This window comes from Ascaphus truei, chromosome 8 (genome assembly GCF_040206685.1).
Source record: "Ascaphus truei isolate aAscTru1 chromosome 8, aAscTru1.hap1, whole genome shotgun sequence".
NCBI classification, from domain to species: Eukaryota; Metazoa; Chordata; class Amphibia; order Anura; family Ascaphidae; genus Ascaphus; species Ascaphus truei.
In genome coordinates, this window is record NC_134490.1 from 105667922 (window position 1) to 105685779 (window position 17858).

General features: G+C 44.6%; 1 long non-coding RNA gene across 1 annotated transcript; it reads left to right on the forward strand.

Moving 5' to 3' along the window:
• The first annotated feature begins 1038 nt into the window (after positions 1-1038).
• Positions 1039-6430, forward strand: LOC142502139 (uncharacterized). The gene is made up of 2 exons (XR_012803652.1): positions 1039-3346; positions 4919-6430. It is a non-coding gene; the product is annotated as an uncharacterized LOC142502139 (long non-coding RNA).
• The last annotated feature ends 11428 nt before the right edge of the window (positions 6431-17858 follow it).

A 17858-nucleotide genomic window follows, 5' to 3' on the forward strand; every position in this document is an offset into this window, starting at 1 on the left:
AAGCAGAGGTTGATTTATCATTGCCTTTTATGACTTTAGGCAAGGATATTCTGATACACTCTGTAGACACCAAACTAATGGAATCATGGGCTACAGGATGCCCTGACCCTTTTAAAAATCCCAGTCGTGCCATTAAATACCTGAAAAAGAGAAGTCAGGGATATCAGTTTACAGGAGGGGATATCAGTTTACAGGAGGGGATATCAGATTTTGTTTGGATTGTTTAACCGGACACATTGATATTGATTGGTCTAAGGCTGACCGTTACTTAAGTAAAAAGTATGATGCACTCCGTAATAGTTCCAGATATGATGTACTTAGTGCCGAAGAGTCAGCACCCGCAGATGGTGAGTTTGTCTGGAATGATCTCTGAGTTGTATCCAAAATGTGGATGAGTCAGTCACAGATTTTTGCCGTAGATTTAAAAATGAATAGGTGAACACAGCAGGGATGCAATACCCTAAGGCAACAGATGATGAGATGAACATTTTGTATGAACAATCTTTACTAAATGGCTTATGCGAGCAGCATAGGCAAATTGTTTACATGACAGTGACCGGATGGCAAACTATGACACCTGAGAAAATAGTGGGTGACCTGGCCATTAAGGATGGTGCGGGAGCTTTTCCCGATCATACACCTTTACCCCCCCACCCCCTCCCCCACCTGCCACTATAATGCATGCTCATGATGGTTTACTGCAGAATTATAGAGGTAATAATTACAGAAGCAAGGGAGGACAGAATAGAGTTCAATTTATTGTTTAAAACACTGCATAATATTACTTACAATGAGCTTTGTCTTAGCTGACGAGAGCCTGCCCACCACCTTTGAGTGGTTGGACTTCCGGTTCTGGGTCAGGGACCCTGTGAGGATCTGTAGCAGTGGATCACGGTCTGGGCAGGGGGATTACTGACAAATGCTGAATGCAGACATTTGTGGGAGCTTCATCGTGCATGCGGTTTTTACCTCATTGTAAGTAATATTATGCAGTGTTTTAAACAATAAATTGACCTCATTTAACTTTGGAATCTGTTCTTCTCTGCGCTCCAACTCCTTTTTCTTGTACCTTGGATTGACTGTTGGCCGGGCTGATCCCCAGAGAGAGAAGGAGCAGCGGGAGAAGAGTTCCCTTCTGAAGATTTCCCCTGAAGATATCGGACGAGCGCGGCCTTCTTTATTGGGAACTAGGACAGAATAGAGGAAGGGGAAGGGGACAGAAAGGGAATAATCAGCGTAAACCAGGTGTTTGTTTTAATTGTGGCGAACCAGGACACTGGAGAAATGAATGTTGGGCCCCTTCTCAGGGTAACAACCAACCACAAAATCAGCAGCAGGGTTATCAGAGTCAGGGAAATAACAGGCATAATCAGGGCTATGGTCAGCAAAGTCAGGGCAATAATCAGCAGCAGAATACCCAGAGGCAACATCAGAATCAAAATTATCAGGGGCAAAATGCTTCCAGCCCTAACTATAATGTTGCGTGGAACCAAGAGATGCCCTATAGCCAATAGGGATGTCCGAGGACAAAAACCGTCGTCTGCCCACAAGCCTCTGTGTCTAATGGATGGTTAGATATACCACTATTATCATTGTATGTCAACGGAAGATTAACCGATTTCCTTGTAGACACAGGCGCAACGCGTTCTTGTATTAATAAACATTCTTACAAAGGTCCAATGAAGCAAGCAGACGAGTCCTCTATGGGTATTGAGGGTACACTGACCAAATGTTACAACACACCTGTTTTGTCGGTACAATTAAATCCTAGGTCTGACAAAAAATGGGATCACCCATTTCGGTTTATTCCACAATGTCCAGTAAATTTATTGGGACGTGATTTAATGGCCAAAATGCAAATTGACATAAGTATTGATGAAAAGGGAGGGATTATTGTAAGTTCTCCACATCTCTCCCCCAATAATTATATTCTTTCTCTCTTTCAGCACGACATTGGCAGACTCAAAGTTTGAGGGTTAACAATGCCAGAGAGATTAGTTGAACAACTGACCAAATTATCAGATTTTGCTACCCATGGGGATATGCCTTACACACGTATGACATTTGCTAATCTTATTTCATGTATCATCTATGATCCAGAAGCAGAGATGCATGATCCTAAAGCACACACGGATGTGTCTGCTCGAATTGAAGGTGTATGGATCACACCAACTACTATATACATTGCATCAGACAAAGAGGCCTTCATATGAGCTCAGGGACAGCAGCTTGTATTACAGGACAAGTATTTACCTATTGACGAGATATGGGATATAGAATGGAATCTTTATTCTGAACAGCTTGCAAGTGCACTCCAAACGAGCAGCTGAAGGAGCAGAGCCACTGAGGGTTTGACCACTTCATTTATTTTTCTCATTAACCTTTCACTGACTGTGTGGACTCTTGGTGCTCATTTGCAAGCTGCTTTCTTGCAAGCTGTTTTCAGCTTTAACTGTACCATTAGTGGATTCTTGCTGCCCTGCTATTAGCTGTTTAGCTGTATTTAGCTTACACTATATGTTTACTAGCTATTTTCAGGGGTGTCTGATTTGACCAGATATAGGGGAAGGGAGGCTTAGGGAAGTACCTCTCGGTCCTTTTGGACCAGGGGGAATGGGCCAGATGAAGAGGTAGTCCCTCGAAACGTCGCCCCCCTAGCATACTTTCCGTTCTCCGTTTTTTTTGTGTATATTCCTTATGTTTCATGTTTTTTCCCCTTTTCCTTCTTTCCCCCCCCCCCCCCACCCCTCACTTTGTGACATGCCCATTTGTGATACTGGTTTCTGCAAACACATTTGATTTATTTCTGGTTCATTTTATTATTAAATGTTTATTCTGCATTACAACTGTTTTCATCATTTAGCTATTAGACAGTGAGTGCTGGTACTTACGTAGATTTGTCAAATATTTAGGCTTCATACTACAGCCAGGACAGAGACTCTTATCACCAGAACGAGTCAAGGTAATTGCCAATCTCCCCAAGCCCAAGACAAAAGCTGCTATGTTGTCTTTTCTGGGGATGATCACCTATTGCCGCCAATGGATACCGAACTGTTCCCACTGGGATAACATTTTGAGATAATTGACATTGATGCATAAGCCAGACACACTGCAATGGACACCAGAGACTCTCACTGCATTCACCAAACTTAAGACTGCATTGTGTTCAAGCCCTGCTCTGGGCTTGCCGAACTATAACCTACCTTTCCATTTGTTTTGCAGCGAGACAGGTACCGCGGTTGTTGGCGTACTGGCGCAAGAGCATGGCTCGGGATAAGGGCCGGTGGCATTCTATTCTAAGAAACTGCAGGAGATTGTGCAGGGGTTCCTGGCATGTTTAAGACAGGTGACTGCATGCGCTATTTTGGTAGAAACAGTACAACCTATTGTGCTGTCACACAAACTAACCTTGCATACATCCCACCAGGTACTACATGTTCTCAGGAAACTCACTACGCAGCATACAGTATGACCGCACAGCGTAGAACAGGGTACGAAACCATCCTCACATCTACCTCAAATCGCACTGTCAAATATCACCCACCACACACTGGTCCAGCTCAAATTCTGACTAATCTGTTACTGCACAATTCTGACATGGACAATGAAGACCATGACTGCCTACAAAACATACACAACACGACATCAGTAAGGAGCGACTTAGAAAGTACGCCCCTTAAGGAGGGAGATGTATTGCTTGTAGATGGTTCATGCTCTAAATTTTTGTAAGTGCCGATGGTAAGGGCATATCACATGCCACATTGGTAGAGCAGTTGCTGGACACCATGTTGCTACCCAATAAACTAGCAATTGTTAACTGTAAAGGACATGCTGGAGAAGAGACAGATGAGGCCAAAGGTAATGAGTTGGCTGATTTTTACGGTAAAGAGACTGCACAATCACAGATTATGTTTCCAGCCTACAACACCACTGTTGACACACAGCTCAATATGGTAATGACATGCCATCTCTCAGACTATGATCTTAAAATGTTACAGGAACTTGCAGAGGAAAAGGATGTAGAGCTATGGGAGGAAAAGGGTTTGTGCAAAGATGAGAATGGGATTTGGACGAAGGGCACAGTGATAGGTTTTCCTAAAATAGCTAGCCCTATTTTAATCTCACATTTTCATGGAATTGGGCATAAGGGAAAGAAAGCGACAGGTGATCAGATTAAGGAATTGTTTTTAGTAAGAGACATTGATCAGGTAGTCGAGACACAATTAGCCAGATGTGTAACATGCATCAGAAACAACACGCAGGGCACACAACCTGCAAAACATGAACATCTACCGCCACCTAGTGGCCCAATGGAGTAAATACAGATTGATTTCACACAGATGCCAACAGCTGCAGGAAAACTAAGATAACTACTGGTAATGGTAGATCAATTTAGCAAATGGGTTGAAGCATTCCCCACAACGAATGAAAGCTCAAAGACCGTTGTAAAAATACTTTGTAAAGAAATCATTCCCCGGTGGGGATGCCCACTTCAAATAAATGGTGATAGAGGAACACATTTTACATCCCAGGTGACTCAAGGAGTTGCTAAGACTCCTTCTATAGATTGGAAGTTTCACATACAATACCACCCACAGTCTTCAGGTCAGGTAGAAAGGACAAATCGCACGATAAAGGATAAACTGCGTAAAGGAACAAATGGTACCTTTTCAAGATGGCCAGATGTCCTTCCCGCAGTCCTTGCAGAAATCAGAATGACCCCGAATAGTACTACCAAATTGTCACCATTTGAAATTTTAATGGGGCGGCCATTTCCAACACCCTGGGCTCATGTTACGTATTGCCCAAAGGAAGTTGTTGACCTAGAACAAATTCAAGAGAATTATGTTTATCACTTGATACAGAAATTGAATGGCATCTATGGTGATGTTACTTCTTCTCCTCCGCTCCCATTCAGATAATCCGACACATCCTTTCCAGCCCGGAGACAAGGTAGTGGTCAAGCGTCTTCCCGCCAAAGGAGGGACGACAGAGCCTCCCTACAGACTTCCAACCACGATCCTAGCAGTGACCCATACAGCCGTGCTGACTGAAGAATCATAAACATGGATCCACCCGTCACGTATCAAATCAACGAAGGAGTAGAGACATGATTTCAGAAGAATCGGCTCAAATGTATACACTTTCTCGCAATATTTAGCATATGTATATTATTGGTATGCGTTATTTACCACATATGCGTGAAAGAATTAGTTAAGACTCATACTAGCACCTCTGTTAGCTGCCCTCACCACAGTTCACCAGAAAGCTCTTTTTCTTCTGGGGAAGGTGAAATCTCTTCTCTCCTTTCCAGAGGAGAAGATGAAAGCGAAACCCATGTACCACAGGTCCAGTCTAACTTCTCCAATCTGCCAGAAAAACATTACACACGCTCCAAACGTACTGCTGCGACACACTTTATTCGAGCAAATGACCAGTTTGTACCTGGCAGATACCTGGAAAGCGCCGCTGCTCACCTCTGGCATGCCGCGTTGCGTTTGCCTTCCCAGCCACGGGTCATGCCTGGCTGACGGGTGGCTGATGTGTTAAATGATAATGATCAGGATTTAATAGGCTGCAATGCTTCGCGTGTCCGCCAGATGGCATACATTCCTGACTTGTAAAGCGCCGAATCAGTAATGTGTGGGCTTGCAGGTGTTTCATTTAAAAAAGATACTGTACCACAGTGTGCTATTGTAACTTGGCCTTGGCCTTGAGACTGAGTTGCAAAAATGTATCAATTTAGGCTTTTCATATGAAAGAAATACAAAGACCAGTTTCGCTTACAGTACAGTATTCCCCAGAGACCTACCCGCCATGAGTGTTCAAGTGCAGCCTGTTTTCCAAAAACCTGACAGAAGTTATGCTTATTTGATATGGGCCGCGATTAATGCAACAGAGGATAAGATGGCAACAGTTGTTCAAATTTATCAGTATTTTATCGAAAACTATGACTTTTACAAATTTTCGCCAACTCCTCATTTGTAGAAGCGTGCAATAAGGAAAAGGTTATGTAGCGACCCCTGTTTTCACCGTATTGAGCCCCAATTTGTTGGAGGGTATTGGTGTGTGTCACAGGGTTTTTCCCGTATCTATGATCATGGAGGCGGCAAAAGGCGAAGGGTCGTGTTAAAAAAAACTAAGAAACGACAGTCCCTGCCAAGCAATGCACCAGCACCAGCACCGGCAGCGGCACCGGCTTCCGATAATGGACCCACCGTCAGTGACAACCCTGAGCCCGAGCCTGATCCTGAGGCAGAATCGGATTTCACGGCAGTTTTGATGAAGCTTGCATGTACCTAAGCGATTTCCAGCCTCACCTGCTGACTACAGGTGGGCTAGTCCCGCTGCAAACTATCGATGTGGATGATGAAGAAAGCTGTACTGGCAGTGGACCGGTGCTGGCGCCAGCTGAATGGGAAATAGTATGGTGAGTACTGTATTGTTGCCGTATTATTTTGGTGGGGCTGGCTGGGTACTTCTTTAGGGAGCTGACCATTACTGTACATTAAAACTTTTCATTTTGTTTTTCCTCAGAAAAGAAAATGGCTAATGGGGTGATTTCGATGGATAATATTGTGCTGTATGCTGATGTTTTCCGGCCGTACAGTATACTGTGTAATAAACCCGAAAAAATAAAACTATGCATTTATTCTACATGTTCTGTATACAGTACTGTATATGCACATACTGTACAGTACATACAGTAAATGATACTATGGGCCGGCGGGGGCGAGATGTGTTTGCTGCAGAGAAAGATCTGCTGCTCTCTCTCAGCGCAAACAGTGGCACATTAAAACTTATTTGAAATACATTTTTATTCCTAGTGTAGATGTGCAGGGGGTCTCGGGAGCTGAACTGCACTGGTTTCAGGTTGGGGGACCCCCTGCTCCCCGAGATACAGACCCCTTTATGTGGTGCCGGTATCCCTCTGCGTTTAAATGTCCCGATCACGTGACCGCGACCTGTAAACCAAGCAGAGGGATACCGGCACCCCCAAAAGGGGCCTGTATCTCAGGGGGCAGGGGGTCCCCGGACCTGAAACCACAGCGGTTCTGCTCCGAAGACCCTCTGCACATGTACAGTATAAATAAAACACATATATAAATAAACACTCGTTCTTTACCTTAGCGGCTATGTGCTATGGTAACGAAGCAGCATTTCTATATTTTTAATAATATTGTACAGTGAGCAGGGGGTTCCCTGAGCCAGAAATCTAAACTCAGGGGGCCCCCTGCTCCTGCACAATATTATTAAAAGTACAGAAATGCTGCTTCATTACCATAGCGTATAGCCGCTAAGGCAATGAAGGGGTTAACCCACCGTGCCCGCTTTATTGTGGGTAGTGGGGGTGGGTGAAGGGGGTATTTGGCCCTTGGTGTGAGTTTAGGACTTGCGGGGGGGTTGCGGGTGCACTTAACCCCTTCCCGACCGTAGCAGTTAATACCGCTACGGTCATGAAGGGGTTAACCACTCCCGCGACCCCCCCCCGCAAGCCCAAAACAACCACCGTTGGGGCTAATACACCCTTCACCCACCCCCACTACCCACAATAAAAAATAATCACACACAGCATCCCCGCAATAAATAAATAAATAAATAAATAAATACATTTGAAATACATTTTTATTCCTAGTGTAGATGTGCAGGGGGTCTCGGGTGCTGAACCGCGTTGGTTTCAGGTCGGGGGACCCCCAGCTCCCCGAGATACAGCCCCCTTTATGAGGTGCCGGTATCCCTCTGCGTTAAGGCCCCGATCACGTGACCGCGGCCTGTTAAACCAAGCAGAGGGATACCGGCACCCCCAAAAAGGGCCTGTATCTCGGGGGGCAGGGGGTCCCCGGACCTGAAACCAAAACGGTTCTGCTCCGGAGACCCTCTGCACATCTACACTGTGAATAAAACACACACATCATTAAAGAATCATTCTTTACCTTAGCGGCTATGTGCTATGGTAAAGAAGCAGCATTTCTGTATTTTTAATAATATTCTACAGTGAGCAGGGGGTTCCCTGAGCCAGAAATTAATACTCAGGGGACCCCCTGCTCCTGCACAATATTATTAAAAGTACAGAAATGCTGCTTCATTACCTTAGCGTATAGCCGCTAAGGTAATGAAGGGGTTAAGGCATGATAACCAATAAATACATTCAATACACTACCCACTACCCATGGCAACCTCCGCTGCTGCTGCTGTAAAACAGAGAAAACAATTAACACTTTCAAAGTAATGTCCCCTAACCCCTTAATCTCCACAGCGGTTATTAACCGCTACAGTCATGAAGGGGTTAACCCACCCTCACCCACCACTCGGGACACCTACATACCCTCCCACTCTAACCCCCCACCCCGTGAGGCCTAACCACCCTCAACCCTCACCCACTAACTACCCACAAGGGAGGCCTACCCACATACCATTGGGGAACCCCCCCACCCCCCACCCCCAGTCCCCGCAATAAAAACAATACACAGCCCCACAATAAACATCATTATATTTATTAAATACATTACCCACCCCCTGTGCCCCCCCCCCATAAATACAAGATTTATCCTTTTACATACAGGGTTCATAACGCAGCCCCACGCTAGTCCCCGGTGGGCTGGCGGGGCACCTGGACAGACCTACAGTTTACCAGCAGCCTTTTTCAAACAGGTTCTGGAGGCCTGCTGGTGGATCCCGCCAGCACCATGGCCCCCAGGTGGTCTCCTTGGGTCACCGTGGGCCACAGTTGGGTCCCCACGGTAGGCCCGCGGATGTCTGGGAGCCCCGGGTCAAACCCACAGGTGTCTGCGGGGCCTCGGGTGGTTCCTTCGGGGGTCTGGGGAACTCACGGGTGCTCACTACGGGTCCGCGGTGCCCCCACAGAAGTGGGACCACACATCATCATCCCCGCACCTACGGGTCGTTGGGGGGGAGGGTGTATGTATTGAATGAATAGGCCAGGTTTATTTTTTTTACATTCAGGGTTGGTTCCGTGGTTCTGCGTGGGACCTCTGGAGACCACCTGTGGGTATTCTCGGGTATCCCAAGGGTATCAGGCTGGTGGTTCCATGGGTGACACATGCGGGGATGACGATGTGTGGTCCCACTTCTGTGGGGGCACCTCCGACCCGTAGTCTGCGGGGATGACGATGTGTGGTCCCACTTCTGTGACCACACATCGTCCTTCCCGCAGACTACGGGTCGGAGGTGCCCCCACAGAAGTGGGACCACACATCGTCATCCCCGCATGTGTCACCCATGGAACCACCAGCCTGATACCCTTGGGATACCCGAGAATACCCGCAGGTGGTCTCCAGAGGTCCCACGCAGAACCACAGAACCAACCCTGAATGTAAAAAAAATAAACCTGGCCTATACATTCAATACATACACCCTCCCCCCCAACACCTACAGTACAATAATGTGCAAAATAACTATTATCCAGATATGGATAATAGATTATTTGCCCATTATTTCAAACATTAACTAGCATATTCAAATAAATAAAGTACTACTGACCTCATCAATACGAAGTGTCCGTCGCCAGCGCCTTCCTTCTCTTGCCCACACAATACATAGCCAATACCAAGCCAATACATTGCAAGTACATTCAGATATCAATTAACCCCTTAAACACCTTATCGGATTATAACCGCAAAGGTAATTAAGGGGTTAAGCCACATTGGCCCGATACCCACCCTTCACCCATGAATTTGTACAGTGGCTTCATCATGCAACTATATATATACTGTATATATATACATATATATATATATATATATATATATATATATATATATATATATATATATATATATATATATATATATATGTGTGTATATATACTGTATACAGTATATATATAGTTGCATGATGAAGCCACTGTACAAATTCATGGGTGAAGGGTGGGTATCGGGCCAATGTGGCTTAACCCCTTAATTACATTTGTGGTTATTATCCGATAAGGTGTTTAAGGGGTTAATATGTATATATATAAACCATAATACTGAGTTAAGTTATGGTGAGTAAAAAAAAGTGACAAAAACCATCCACAGGAAAGCAAATGTGCAAATATAGCTGTATGCTCATCTGCATGTCTTAGGCAGGTCTGCAACCCCGCCTTTCCCCATTATCACCCAGCATACAGCACTTCCACTGCAGCAAGGGATTCTGGGAAATGACATGCACTTTTTGCCTCAATAACCATTTTTAACATGGTTCCCTATAGGCTGTGATCAAAGCTGTGACCATGCAGCAAGCTTAAGCCTATAGGGAACCATGTTAAAAATGGTTATTAAGGCAAAAAGTGACACTGTGTGCTCATTTGCATGTCATTTCCCAGAATCCCTTGCTGCAGAGGAAGTGCTGTATGCTGGGTGATAATGGGGAAAGGCGGGGTTGCAGACCTGCCTAAGACATGCAGATGAGCATACAGCTATATTTGCATATTTGCTTTCCTGTGGAGGGTTTTTGTCACTTTTTTTACTCACCATAACTTAACTCAGTATTATGGTTTAGCCTATCCCATAGCCTCTCTTGCATTCCCAGTAAAATCAACCCCACACTGATGAGACCCATCAAGGTCGAAACAGCTGTCTGTGGGTGGTTTTCTGGGTATGCACCTTAACCCTGGCTGTGCTCAAAGCTGTGACCATGCAGCAAGCTTAAACCTATAGGGAACCATGTTAAAAATGGTTATTGAGGCAAAAAGTGACACTGTGTGCTCATTTGCATGTCATTTCCCAGAATCCCTTGCTGCAGTGGAAGTGCTGTATGCTGGGTGATAATGGGGAAAGGCGGGGTTGCAGACCTGCCTAAGACATGCAGATGAGCATACAGCTATATTTGTGTATATATATATATATATATATATATATATATATATATATATATATATACAGTATATACACACGATGAGCCAATATACAAATAAATGCAGAAGGGTTATCAAAACCATACTGTCCTACAACCAAACACTTCTCCATACATACACACTAAATTAAAATCAATTTCCTTTAATATTCATAACTGATCTCTCAATCTAAATCATCACTAAACCTCTGAAAAGCCATTTAAACAACTTACATTCCAATATAAATGATGCCTAAATATCTATGCACCATATACATTCTGCAAATTAATCAACCAAGTAAACAAAAATCAATTAGCAATCATTATTTACATCCCTAAACAATTCACACTACATCCCGAACAATGAAACCATTAACAAATTCACGCCTAGAGCAGAACAATTAAGCCTTTGAAAAAATATAAGTACTGACAAAAATACAACCTTTACAACCAAGCCTATCCCTGACCTTCCTCAAACACACAATACAATACCAAGGAATACATCTATCTAATTTTAAAATACTTTAAACTCACAATAAAGCATAGCAGCATACACAAAATAATTTAAAACACATCTAATCCAGCTTTTAAAACATCATCATTTCTTACCCTGAATGTACAGTATATATCTCTCTAGACATATATACATACATACATAGAGTGGCAATAAATGATATACTACAAAAAAAATACACATGTTAAAAAACCTTTTGAAAAAATTAACAAGTTAAATAAAATACATTTCTTTAGTTAACTTACCATTACTTGCCCCCACCGATTCCCGTTGCGCAGCTTACTCACGAACCAATCCACGAACAGGAACCCATAAAATAATAAACCAGAAAAATAATAAACTTTAAACTAAAAATCCAAAACAATCCACGGGTCCTCTATTTGTAATCCATCTTCATCTGTGTTCTTCTTTCTTCTATCTCCTTCCGGGCGGGGCGGGGTGGGGCGTGGTCTTCTTTCCATCATCGGCCACGCCCTTGTCTTTTTTCTTCTCCAGAGGTCCTTCCTCCGCGGCGTCTGGCTTCAAAATGAGACGACATAGGCTTTTAAAGGCCTATGACGTCACATTTTGCGTCATGGTTCCCACGGTCCTGATTGGGCCGTGAAAACCATGTGTTTTGTCCGACAAAAATTAAAATGATGAAGTATCTTAAAGGCAATGAAAGCACAGCCAATCAGAATGGCTTTGCTTCAATTGCCTTTAAGGTGACGTCATTAAAAGACACATGGCCGTGCACACATGGTACTAGAGCCAATCAGAGCGTGGGAACTTTCCCTACTTTCCCTACTCTTTCCCTACTCTGATTGGCTCTGGTATACCATGTGACAGAGGCTTGGGCGAGAAAGGATGTGACGTCACTGAAAACCTGTCACATGGTACGGTAGCCAATCAGAGCGTGGGAACTTTATCCCTACTCTGATTAGCTCTGGTATACCATGTGACAGAGGCTTGGGGGAGAAAGATGTGACGTCAATGAAAACCTGTCACATGGTACGGTAGCCAATCAGAGCGTGGGAACTCCATCCCTACTCTGATTGGCTACCGTACCATGTGACAGGTTTTCATTGACGTCACATCCTTTCTCCCCCAAGTCTCTGTCACATGGTATACCAGAGCCAATCAGAGTAGGGATAAAGTTCCCACGCTCTGATTGGCTCTAGTACCATGTGTGCATGGCCATGTGTCTTTTAATGACGTCACCTTAAAGGCAATTGAAGCAAAGCCATTCTGATTGGCTGTGCTTTCATTGCCTTTAAGATGACGTCATCATTTTAATTTTTGTCGGCCAAAACACATGGTTTTCACGGCCTAATCAGGACCGTGGGAACCATGACGCAAAATGTGACGTCATAGGCCTTTAAAAGCCTATGTCGTCTCATTTTGAAGCCAGACGCCGCGGAGGAAGGACCTCCGGAGAAGAAAAAAGACAAGGGCGTGGCCGATGATGGAAAGAAGACCACGCCCCGCCTGGAAGGAGATAGAAGAAAGAAGAACACAGATGAAGATGGATTACAAATAGAAGACCCGTGGATTGTTTTGGATTTTTAGTTTAAAGTTTATTATTTTTCTGGTTTATTATTTTATGGGTTCCTGTTCGTGGATTGGTTCGTGAGTAAGCTGCGCAACGGGAATCGGTGGGGGCAAGTAATGATAAGTTAACTAAAGAAATGTATTTTATTTAACTTGTTAATTTTTTCAAAAGGTTTTTTAACATGTGTATTTTTTTTTTTGTGGTATATCATTTCTTGCCACTGTATGTATGTATGTATATATGTCTAGAGAGATATATACTGTACATTCAGGGTAAGAAATGATGATGTTTTAAAAGCTGGATTAGATGTGTTTTAAATTATTTTGTGTATGCTGCTATGCTTTATTGTGAGTTTAAAGTATTTTAAAATTAGATAGATGTATTCCTTGGTATTGTATTGTGTGTTTGAGGAAGGTCAGGGATAGGCTTGGTTGTAAAGGTTGTATTTTTGTCAGTACTTATATTTTTTCAAAGGCTTAATTGTTCTGCTCTAGGCGTGAATTTGTTAATGGTTTCATTGTTCAGGATGTAGTGTGAATTGTTTAGGGATGTAAATAATGATTGCTAATTGATTTTTGTTTACTTGGTTGATTAATTTGCAGAATGTACTGTATACGGTGCATAGATATTTAGGCATCATTTATATTGGAATGTAAGTTGTTTAAATGGCTTTTCAGAGGTTTAGTGATGATTTAGATTGAGAGATCAGTTATGAATATTAAAGGAAATTGATTTTAATTTAGTGTGTATGTATGGAGAAGTGTTTGGTTGTAGGACAGTATGGTTTTGATAACCCTTCGGCATTTATTTGTATATTGGCTCATCGTGTGTATATACTGTGTATATATATATATATATATATATATATATATACTGTGTGTATATACACTGGCGACACACTTTATTCGAGCTCGGCTAGTCCCACGAATTTGGGTATACCCGGGTGTATTGAGGTTTGTGACTGTTTTCTGCTCGAGTGCATTGAATTATTTTCCAGGCAGGGATTGAAGCATTTTATTCCCGCTGGCTGCAATACTGCACAGTATATATATATATACTGCATTACAATTCATGAATTTATGCCATCTGGTAGACACGCGAAGCATTGCAGCCTATTAAATCCTAATCATTATCATTTAACAGATCAGCCGCCCATCAGCCAGGCATGAACCCAGGCTGGGAAGGCAAATGCAACGGGGCTTGTCAGAGTTGAGGAGCGGCGCATTCCAGGTTTCTGCCAGGTACATACTGGGTATTTGCTCGAATAAAGTGTGTCGCAGCAGTATATATATATATATATATATATATATATATATATATATATATATATATATTTCTCTCTCTCTCTGTATATATATACAGTATATATATATATAGTTGCATGATGAAGCCACTGTACAACTTCATGGGTGAAGGGTGGGTATCGGGCCAATGTGGCTTAACCCCTTAATTACCTTTGCGGTTATTATCCGATAAGGTGTTTAAGGGGTTAATTGATATCTGAATGTACTTGCAATGTATTGGCTTGGTATTGGCTATGTATTGTGTGGGCAAGAGAAGGAAGGTGCTGGCGATGGACACTTCGTATTGATGAGGTCAGTAGTACTTTATTTATTTGAATATGCTAGTTAATGTTTGAAATAATGGGCAAATAATCTATTATCCATATCTGGATAATAGTTATTTTGCACATTATTGTACTGTAGGTGTTGGGGGGGAGGGTGTATGTATTGAATGTATAGGCCAGGTTTATTTTTTTTACATTTAGGGTTGGTTCCGTGGTTCTGCGTGGGACCTCTGGAGACCACCTGCGGGTATTCTCGGGTATCCTAAGGGTATCAGGCTGGTGGTTCCACGGGTGACACATGTGGGGATGACGATGTGTGGTCCCACTTCTGTGGGGGCACCGTCGACCCGTAGGTGCGGGGATGATGATGTGTGGTCCCACTTCTGTGGGGGCACCGCGGACCCGTAGTGAGCACCCGTGAGTTCCCCAGACCCCCGAGGGAACCACCCGAGGCCCCGCAGACACCTGTGGGTTTGACCCGGGGCTCCCAGACATCCGCGGGCCTACCGTGGGGACCCAACTGTGGCCCACGGTGACCCAAGGAGACCACCTGGGGGCCATGGTGCTGGCGGGATCCACCAGCAGGCCTCCAGAACCTGTTTGAAAAAGGCTGCTGGTAAACTGTAGGTCTGTCCAGGTGCCCCGCCAGCCCACCGGGGACTAGCGTGGGGCTGCGTTATGAACCCTGTATGTAAAAGGATAAATCTTGTATTTATGGGGGGGGGGGGCACAGGGGGTGGGTAATGTATTTAATAAATATAATGATGTTTATTGTGGGGCTGTGTATTGTTTTTATTGCGGGGACTGGGGGTGGGGGGTGGGGGGGTTCCCCAATGGTATGTGGGTAGGCCTCCCTTGTGGGTAGTTAGTGGGTGAGGGTTGAGGGTGGTTAGGCCTCACGGGGTGGGGGGTTAGAGTGGGAGGGTATGTAGGTGTCCCGAGTGGTGGGTGAGGGTGGGTTAACCCCTTCATGACTGTAGTGGTTAATAACCGCTGTGGAGATTAAGGGGTTAGGGGACATTACTTTGAAAGTGTTAATTGTTTTCTCTGTTTTACAGCAGCAGCAGCGGAGGTTGCCATGGGTAGTGGGTTGTTGCCATGGGTAGTGGGTAGTGTATTGAATGTATTTATTGGTTATTATGCCTTAAGCCCTTCATTACCTTAGCGGCTATACGCTAAGGTAATGAAGCAGCATTTCTGTACTTTTAATAATATTGTGCAGGAGCAGGGGGTCCCCTGAGTATTAATTTCTGGCTCAGGGAACCCCCTGCTCACTGTAGAATATTATTAAAAATACAGAAATGCTGCTTCTTTACCATAGCACATAGCCGCTAAGGTAAAGAATGATTCTTTAATGATGTGTGTGTTTTATTCACAGTGTAGATGTGCAGAGGGTCTCCGGAGCAGAAACGTTTTTGTTTCAGGTCCGGGGACCCCCTGCCCCCCGAGTTACAGGCCCCTTTTGGGGGTGCCGGTATCCCTCTGCTTGGTTTAACAGGCCGCGGTCACGTGATCGGGGCCTTAACGCAGAGGGATACCGGCACCTCATAAAGGGGGCTGTATCTCGGGGAGCTGGGGGTCCCCAGACCTGAAACCAGTGCGGTTCAGCTCCCGAGACCCCCTGCACATCTACACTAGGAATAAAAATGTATTTCAAATGTATTTATTTATTTATTTATTTATTTATTTATTTATTGCGGGGATGCTGTGTGTGATTATTTTTTATTGTGGGTAGCGGGGGTTGGTGAAGGGGTTTATAAATGTGAGTTTATAAATAAAATAAAGAATATTATTTCTAGGGGCCCTAGAACAGAAGTTCCCACGCCAATTGCGCGCTCATTGCTCTTTTTTTACAATGTTGCTGGTCTTGCGGCTTTGCAGTCTGGCAGCAAAAAGCAGTTTGTAGTACTGTGTGTGAGATAAATCAACCAGTTCTTTTATTGCTGAAGTCGCCACCAAAAACTTTTATTTACAAATACAGTACAATACAATGGTGAAACATTTCAAGTGAACAGCAATTCAAAACATCAACACACAATAATACATACAGTACTGTACAGTGCAAAACTGCAGCCTTTATTAAATGCTTCTACAGTGGGATGGTGCGCAACACTGTCACTGTCATTCAGACCTGCACCAGCTCAGTCCTGGAGGGCAGCAAACAGGGCAGGTTTTCAGGGCCACATTGAAAACCGTGCAACACACAACAACATACAATATCCTTTGTTTAAGTACAGCAGGAACTGTAGGGCAAAACATGTACTGTACAGTACAATACAGTTCAGCACAACATTACAGTATGGTCTCACTGAACGTCCTCCACATTGTCCATCCATGGCCGATTCCTTGCATGGCGCAAAACGCCATTAATGCAGTCTCTAACGCCTTTCATTACAGGATCTGTAACTGCATAAAAGCGCCTCATTTCTTCCACAATTTGTAGCCTTAAATTGGCAGGAAGGGCCTTTTTTTGGCGATTCCCATCGTAGTTCACTTTGAACACCCACTCGCAGTACAACGTGTAGGGAACATGGTGCTTAAAAATGATCAAGGCATACTTGTGGGGTATACCAGCACTCCTCACCCTATACTTCTCCCTGAGCGCCGGTGTCAGATCGCACAGGGTGATGTCAGGCACCGTTTCGATGCGAGCGGATGTAGGAGGTCTTTTGGGAGCGGGTGTACTTGAGGCGACGGGCCATGGTAGGGTGTCTGGGAGGAAGCTTTCCTTCAGACGTGATTGCCGGGTTGTCTCCTGGCGTGGTCTTGATGGGGTTGTCATGTCCTCCTCAATGGCATACATGTACACTACATATTCTGGTGCGGGGGGGTGCGCTTGGTGATGGACGGGGGCCGAAGGTACCATGCATCACATCCATGTCATCCTCCTGCTCCGGCGTCGGGGAAACAGGGGCATTAGCACCGAGCAAATAATGTATGCCCGCTATGTCAGCCTCTATCTTGTCCATCCGTTGCTCCACATGTAGCACCGACTCCAGAAGCAGATCTAGCTTTGCCAGCACAATAGAATTCCTGGGGAGATCCACACTTATCCCATTCAGGTTCCGGTCTAATGAGCTGCTTGTGCATGGCATCTGGACATCTGGGGGGATGGGTGCAACGGAGGATGAGATGGGGGTTGCATGGAGAGAAGCGGCATCGATGGAGAGTGGAGCAGGTGACCTGGGGATACCCGGTAGAGGAGAAGCGGCAGCGTCGTCAAAGAGGGATGGAGAAGGTGACCGTTGGATTTCCGGGCGAGAAGCAGAGTCGTCCAAGAGCAAAGGAGACAGTGACCCGTGGATTTCAGAGGCGGCAGCATCTTCGGATGGAACCGGACAAGATGGGGGTGGAGAAGCCGGGCTGAAGATTTCCGGGACAGCTACAGCAGAGTCGTCGAAGCATATGGGAGG